Source organism: Eretmochelys imbricata, chromosome 7 (assembly GCF_965152235.1).
Source record: "Eretmochelys imbricata isolate rEreImb1 chromosome 7, rEreImb1.hap1, whole genome shotgun sequence".
Lineage (NCBI taxonomy): Eukaryota > Metazoa > Chordata > Testudines > Cheloniidae > Eretmochelys > Eretmochelys imbricata.
The window spans coordinates 44,814,342-44,822,454 of NC_135578.1; the positions used below are offsets into that span (position 1 = coordinate 44,814,342).

The 8,113-nt window shown below is 50.2% G+C and overlaps 1 pseudogene; it reads left to right on the forward strand.

Moving 5' to 3' along the window:
- Nucleotides 1–665: 665 nt before the first annotated feature.
- On the forward strand, nt 666–7,040 carry LOC144267544 (hyaluronidase-4 pseudogene; annotated as a pseudogene).
- Nucleotides 7,041–8,113: the final 1,073 nt, after the last annotated feature.

Here is an 8,113-nt window from a genome sequence, read left to right on the forward strand (position 1 = left end):
GCCCTGGGATGCTGACGCTAACTCAGAGTGAAAGATTAGGGTCAGGTGTGGGCGCAGCTGGTGTCAGAGAGGAGATGGGGGGTGGTGAGGCAAAGGGAGGGAGTGTATCTCAAAGAGGTGAGATGGGGCAGTTAGGGGGCACCAGATGGGGAGGCCTCCTCAAGCACGGGGAGCAAGGTAACAAAGGTGGAAGGGCCCATGGGAATTAGTCACCTAAATGCCTATGAGGATCTGGGCCAAGGTCCATTTGTGGGAGGAGGAGCTAAAGGGAGCGCTGCAGAAGGGGGCTGGGTGGGGAGCAGAGCTATAAGGGTCATGCGTTCGTACAACTCCTCAAAGGGGAGGAAGAGCAGCAGAAGCAGATCACTGCGAGGGCTGGGAAGGCGTCCCCATCCGCCCATGAGCTAATGTGCTGTAATTAGCTAAGTGCCTGGTGGTGGGGAGGGAAGGATGGTTTGCTGAGGTATAGATTACCTGGCCTTCTCTTCCCCTGCCAGGCCCAGTCTGGGATGAGCTGTCAGATTCCTGCCCACATTCCTAGACTGACTGACTGTCTTTTCCACCCTTCTTACAGCGGAGTGGAGCAAACTGCAGTGAGGCCCAGCTTGGGCAGGTTCCTGGCATGGAGCTCACCGGCCTTCAGGCTACATAAGTGCCCCGTGCACCACACCATGTTGCTGTTGCTGCTCCTGTGCCCCGAGCTGCCCAGGGGTCATAACCTAAAGCCATCCTTGCCCCCCATTGTGCCAGACCGGCCCTTTCTGGTGGCCTGGAATGCGCCAACGGCTCGGTGCTGGACTTCCTATGAGGTGCCCCTCAGCGTGGCCTCCTTCAGCCTCCTGGTGAACGCGCAGGAAGACTTCACAGGCGGCAACGTCACCATCTTCTACTATGACCAGCTGGGTCTGTACCCCTACTACCTGAACACCACCACGCCGCCCGTGGCCGTCAATGGCGGCTGTCCCCAGAACGCCAGCCTGCTGGACCACCTGGACAAGATGGCCAGCGACATCGCCGCCACCATGCCCTCGGCCTCCTTCGCTGGCCTGTCCGTGATCGATTGGGAGAACTGGAGGCCCCAGTGGATCCGGAACTGGGACAAGAAGAACGTCTACCGGGCCATGTCCGCCCAGCTGGTGAGGCAAAGGAACCCACGCTGGCCCGACGAGCAGGTGGAGCTGGAGGCTAAGTGGGAGTTTGAGACGGCTGCGGCCAGGTTCATGGTGGAGACCCTCAAGCTGGCGCAGTTGCTGCGCCCCGGCGGCTGGTGGGGCTACTACCTCTTCCCCGAATGCTACAACTACCACTACTGGGATGACTTTGAGAACTTCACTGGGGGCTGCCCCCAGGTGGAGGTGCAGCGCAACAACAAGCTGCTGTGGCTGTGGGAGCAGAGCAAGGCGCTCTACCCCTCCATCTACATGGAGGAGGTACTGAGAGCCTCCCCGCAGGGCAAGAAGTTTGTGCAGGCCAAGCTAAGTGAAGCTCTGCGTGTGGCTCAGCTGCCCTCTGCCAACCACTCCCTGCCTGTCTTCGCGTATGCCCGGCCCTTCTACAGCTACACCCTGAAGGAGCTAACCCAGGTGAGATACCGTCCCTCCTCCTCCTTCCCACTCTCTGGGCATAGCAACCCCTGCAACTAGTCAACAGTAGGGAGCAAGTCCAGGACCTTCAGCCCTGACGGCGCTGGGAAGGAGCAGGTCACTGCTTTGTGCATCAGGCAGGCCTGGGGGAACGGGAAGGGACCATCAGGAATTTAATTCCATGTGAAGAGTTTAGCTTCATGTGATGGGGTTTCCCCCCTAGCCGTTCCCCTGTCCCCATCATGGCTGATCCCACATTAAATGCCAGCCACTGTGAGCAGGGTTCCAGGACGCTTGCACTGCACCACCATGGGGTCAGGGATCCTTTTTAAATTCTGCTATCCCCACTAATGACTAACTCCCAGTCCTGGCTTGGGCATGAATCCCTACTCGACCCCAACTAGCAAACACCACTTGCTAGGAGGATTCCAGCCATCCCATGGGCCTGGCCTTAGCCTTTGCATAACTGAGCTAACAAAGGCGGTGGTTACCCCCAATCCTGCATAGTGCTAGGGATCAGCGTGAAGCCAGCAGGATTGAGGGTAACCACCACTCTGCCTCTTAGCAACCTGACAATGCAGAAGCCCCAGCTGCTGCCTAAGTAAGTTTCTTGGCTTGCACTGGGGAAATTCATCAGAAATTTCCTTGATTCGGCTGGAGCTGTTTCTACCACCCTTTTGCTTAGCTTTGTTTTTCTGCATGTTTTTTAACTCAAATGGTGTTAAAAGTGATTCCAGTCTTGTTTACACTGCAGCTTTGCCAGAAGTCTAGGTGAGCATCAGTGGAAACGTTTGATTAAATACAGTAGCCTCTATGTAGACCCAACCTGTCTATCTAGGGTTCTCCATTTGCTCCCCCTCAGTCCCTGTCCATCTGCGGTCTCTCACACGCTGCAGACTGTCAGTCTTTCAGAGCTGAGGCGGGGGGAGAGAGAGTATAAAGATGGATGGTCAAAGTGGGGCAATTAACATAAGATCCCTTGCTCCGCCAGCCCTCACCCTAATCTTCCACCAAGCCTCTCTTGCTGTTTGATAAAGTTAATCTAACAGCATTTAAAGGCTGGGACCAAGAGTGGAAGAGCCAAAAGCAGGCCTTCCAGGGCTCACGAGCTTTCCAGCTGAATCTTTCAGGCCCAATGCATTGGACAAACAGCTGTCTACATGGAAGCTCTGAATGGGTCCAGGTATCGCTAATTACAACCGGCTAAAGAATGCGCTCAGGGGGATCAGCAGGGTGCTACAGAAGGATTTACCTTCAGGTTACTGGTTCAAATCTGGAGCAGACAGGGACTGACCCAAAGCTGTTCCTAGTTTTCCACCCTGGAACGCCACAGAGTGAACGGGCTACGGAAGCTAATCTCCCCCCTCTTTCCTACTCATGGCCCCTTCAACTCCTGGCTCAGGCACAGCTGCGGGCTGCCATAGGGAGCCTTGCGCACCTCTGCTGCCCCCTCTGCCCCTGTCCTGTGGAAAGCGAGCTCCTGTTTCCAGCACGGTTGCTCACTCACCCTCCATAAATTCACATGAGTACTCGTCCCGCCCCCGCATACAGCGTTCTACACACTCAGTGAATGCTAAACGCCTATTACCCCACGCTCCATTTCCCAGCACTTTGCCCGGACCCTGGCTCGGCCCCGTCGTGCTTTCATGCTGCAGTGGGGGCTAGAGCTAGAATAAGGCCAGCTGCGCGGCGTGAGCCGTTGTACACTGTACAGCAGCGCCGTTAGAAACCCCGATTCTTCATGGGCACCTGTCACTGGGTCTTAAAAACTCACTCCAGGCTGCAACCTGGGGTATTAAATTTGAAGGAGCCCTTCTGCCTTTCCCTCCCCTGAGGACCCAAAGTGGTTTGGACTCGCACTCCGAACAATGAAAGGGAGGAGGCCTAGCTGATATCCTGCCCTAGAGGGGGCTATCACAAACCCAGAGAGGGCCCTGCCCTGACCACCACTGAGCACTTCCCAGGCAGCAACCCCCTACACAGGGCCTCACTGCTGTTTGGCAGCAGAACAGGGAAAGGAACTGAGTCACCTTGATGCTCGTGGACCTGGCTTTGCCGGACTCTCTCGGCTGCCCAGCCAGCTTCTCTGTGCTTGGCGTTCTCACTGGGCTGCTGGTTTCTCTTGTTGCAGACAGACCTGGTGTACACGATCGGGCAGGCAGCAGCCATGGGGGCTCACGGGATTGTCCTCTGGGGAGGTGTGGAATATTCTCGCAACCAGGTAATAAAGGCTGCTTGTGGAGTTACCATTGGCTGTTCACGTGATTTTGGGGGTGGGTGGGGGGGAAAGGGGAGACGACAGGGGGCATGCATGCACACCTGCATCTGGGATTGGGGCCCTTTACTTGCCCCCCAAATGAACACCCCATAGCTCCTCCCTGCCTTAGCAGCAGGGGGCTGGATGCACCTCCCCCTGAGTACTGCTGTTATGTACATTTGAGCTGGCCCTAGGAGTGCTTGGGGCGACACGGGGCAGATCCAGCTTCCAGCAGTGGCAGCAAACTGGCCAAGGACTGAGTAGGCTGTTGAAAGTGAGCTCCCTGCACCAACGATCCCTACTCTTAAGGGCTGAGGTGGGGCCCAGCACCTGCCAGCTAAATGCCAGTTGTTGCTAGAAGGTGGGTGAGGGTTTAAGGTAACATTTTTTTCACTAGAGGTTGGCCTGAGACCTGCCAGCTCATCACAGGGGCAAGCAAACAGCTCTTGGAGGTTAACTGCAGCCTGGTACACCGGTTTGGAATTGGAGCAGACAGCTTGCTGTGAAGGGAACTACAGCCCATTAAATAAAAAGGGAAGCTGGTGTTCTGCTTAAGGCACTGAACTAGGCCTCAGGAGAGCTGGCTTCAATTTCCAGGGCAGTTACAGAGACCCCATGTAACCTTGGGCAAGTCACTTAATCTCCTTGCCTCAATTTCCCCTCAGCAACATGAGGATAGCAGCACTGCCTTTGGCTGTCTTGTCTATTATTAAATTCTTCAGAGCAGGGCCTGGCAAGTTAGCTTTGGATGATCTATTTGCCATAAACCCACGCTGATCCCCTCTTTTTAATTCTTTATTAACAGAGTATACAACGGCCATTTGCCCAGAATTGAAGTCAGGCTGACAGGCCTACAATTATTCAGCTCATCCCATTAACCCTTCTTCAGTACGGGCATAACAGTAGCTTTCTTCCAGACCCATGGAGCTTGGTCCCTGTTCCAAGATTTATTAAAAATCAACAATGGATGCAAATGATAAAGAGCTGCTGGTTTAAAGATGTCTAACTTTAGTAGTTGCTGTTTAACATCCTCCTTAATTGCTTGTTATTAGTCTTCCAGCAGCAACAAGAGGCCTCAGCTGGATCGCTATGGGCTCCTGCTCCTAGTTGAGGTCTTTTAGGTACTCCTAGCAGACTAACAACAACAACCCTGAGGAGAGAAATTAAAAGTAATTTACATTTTCAAATGGGATTACTCAATTCCACAATTGAGAAAGGATACACTGCTTTAAAAAAAAAAAAGAGATCTAATAACAAATAGGAAAAAAAGAAGGGACGGTGATAACAATTAATGTAAATTAGAAGCCAGACATTTTAGAAGATTGATAAGGGAAGCAAAAAAACCATGAGAGGAAATCTATTGCCAGGAGAGTTAAGGACAGCAAGGAGATTTTTAAATATCAGGAACAAAAGAAATCTTAACAATGGTATTCAGCTATTACTAGGTGGAAATGGTAGAATTGTCAATAGTAATGCAGAAAAGGCCCAACTATTCAAAAATATGTCTGTTCTGTATTTGAGAACAAGCCAGCTGATGTATTGATATCAGATGATTATGGAATACTTTCCATTCTAAATGAAGGCGGCTATTGAACAGCAGCCCCTAAAGCCAGGCACTCTTAAAATCAGCAGACCCAGCCCATTTCCACCCAATACTTTTAAAAGATCTCTCTGGACCCTTAATGTTGATTTTTTAATGACTCTTGGAATACCGGGGAAGTTCCAGAAGACTGGACGGAAGCTAACATTGTTTCTGTATTTCAGGGTAAAACAGGGTGACCCAACTAATTATAGGCCTGTCACCCAGAATTTGATCCCAACCAAAATATTGGAACGGCTGATAAGGGACTCAAAGAATTTAAAGGAGGGTAATTTAACCACTGCCCATCAACATGGTTTATGGAAAATGGCTCTTGTCAGACTAACTGGATATTAACTTGATAGTGCATTACAAGTTTGGCTGATAAATAGAGTTGATGTTCTATACTTAGACCTATGTAAGGCATTTGACTTGGTACCACATAGTATTTTGATTAAGCAATTAGAATGATACAAAATCAGTATGGCACATGTTAAATTGATTAAAAGCTGGCTAGCTGTTTAATTACATTTTGGAACTTGGGAATCATCATCAAGTGGGTTGTCTGTTGTGAGGTCCTGCAGAGATGGTTCTTGGAGTAGGTTATATTACCTTTCTATTTGGCAATGAAGTAATTTCAGTGTGACAGCTACTGGAATACTGTGTCCAGTTCTAGTGTCCTGAATTCAAGACAGATGTGGATGAATTGGAGAGGGCTCAGAGAAGAGCTGCAAGAATGATTGCAGGAGTGGAAAATATGCCTTACAGTGACTGAGCTCCTGGAGTCTGTCTATTTAGCTCATCACGGTGAAGGGGTGACTTGATCACAGTGTATAAGTACTTACAGGGGCAACAGAAATTTAATAGAGGGTTCTTCAACATAGAAGACAAAGCGATAAGATCCAATGGCTGAAAATTGATGTCAGACAAATTCAGAATAGAAATAAGGCATTTTTTTAATAGGAGGGTAATTAACCATACCAAGGGTTGTGGTGGATTCTCCAGAACTAGAAGTTTTAAAGTCAAGCCTGGATGCTTTTTCTAAAAGATCTGGTCTAGTTCAGTCACAGCTTTTGGACTTGAAGCAAGAATTAATCCAGGGAAGTCCTATGGCCTGTGTTATATGGGTGGTCAGGCAGGATGATCACACTGGTTCTCTTCTGGCCATAGAATCTAGAATAGCACAGCCTGTCTCTGGTGCATAACTGCTTTAATTTTCCTTCTCCAGCCCAACTGTGTAAAGATCCAGAAATACCTGACTGGCACCTTAGGCCCTTACATCATCAATGTGACCAAGGCAACCAAACTCTGCAGCCAGTTTGTCTGCAACAACCATGGCCGCTGCCTTCGCAGGAAGATGGATTCGGACAGCTACCTGCACCTGGACGCGAGCTCCTTCCAGATCCGAGTGGACAGAGCCACCCATGGACCGCATGTGTCCGTGAAAGGAGCCCTCACCACCCAGCAGAGGGACAGGATGAAACAAGAGTTCACATGTCACTGCTACCAGGGCTGGAGTGGGGAACACTGCCATTCCCAGGGGCAGAGCAACCGGCTCTGGGCATGGGACCTGGGCATCCCCATGGTGGTGATGTCTGCAATATGGACGTGGGGCATGTGACCCACTTTTGCAACAAATTATTTTCCATGTGAATTTGTGAAGCCTGTGACATGACGTGAACCCCGGAAAAAGGAATGACAAGGAAGGAGGAAAAACAGCAGCAGGTTCTGTGCATTGGCAAGAGGTCTGGAAAGTTTCCAGACATTTGTGAATCCCACCAGCTCCCATGACCCCCTGTATGTGACCCCTCCTTCCCCAAAGGGGGTGACACAGTGTAGATTTTTCCCAGCATTCTTTGCAATATTTGCAGGGTGCTATCACATTCCTCACTTAATTCAGTGACTTTCTACCAGCACAGAAGCAGCTTTAAAAATATTTATGGTGCAAATTTTCCTGAATCACAGCCAGACAAAGAACAGTTTTCTATTGCTCCTTTTTAAAATATCACGCTGGTCAGGATTAGCTGTTTACAATAGAGTTACCAATGGCCACACTCTTGCCTCTTCAAGAACCAAACATATTTAAATACATTCCTATTTATATGCAGAGTGGACTTATCCTACTCAGATTGTTTTTAGGTGCCTTCCCAATGTGACCGGTGCTATTTTAACTCCTGGATGTGTGTGTGGTGTTGCACTCCCTCTCTTTAAGAGTGTGGGCTGATTTTTTTTAAATTAAATATTTTCCATGTGAATACCACGTTTGTGGCATACAAGCCTGGCCCCTGACTGCTCCACCTAGCCTGGAAGTGCAAGCTGCCCCAGGAATAATCTCCAGCCTAGCTTGGAGCAATCCCCTTGGAGATGGGCAGCAAAGCTGCTAACTGAAGAGGACTCCTGTCCACTAGGAAGCGCCATGAGACTAGGGAGGAGACTTTCCAAGGGCAGTCAGCCCCCCAACTCCTTTTGAATTTACCTCCCTTAGGCACCTTTAAACAGCCCAGCCTAAACTCTCTTCCCACAGAGTACCTCCCCCTGAACAAAGGCTGAAGTGGTTTGAGTCGTGGGAATTCTTTACTCACCTAACCAGGAGATTGCCTCTGACTCCATTTTAGGTAGTCCAGCATCAGAAGACGCTTAGGCCATGTCTACACTACTAAGTTCTGTAGGCTTAACTACATCAGTCTGGGGTAT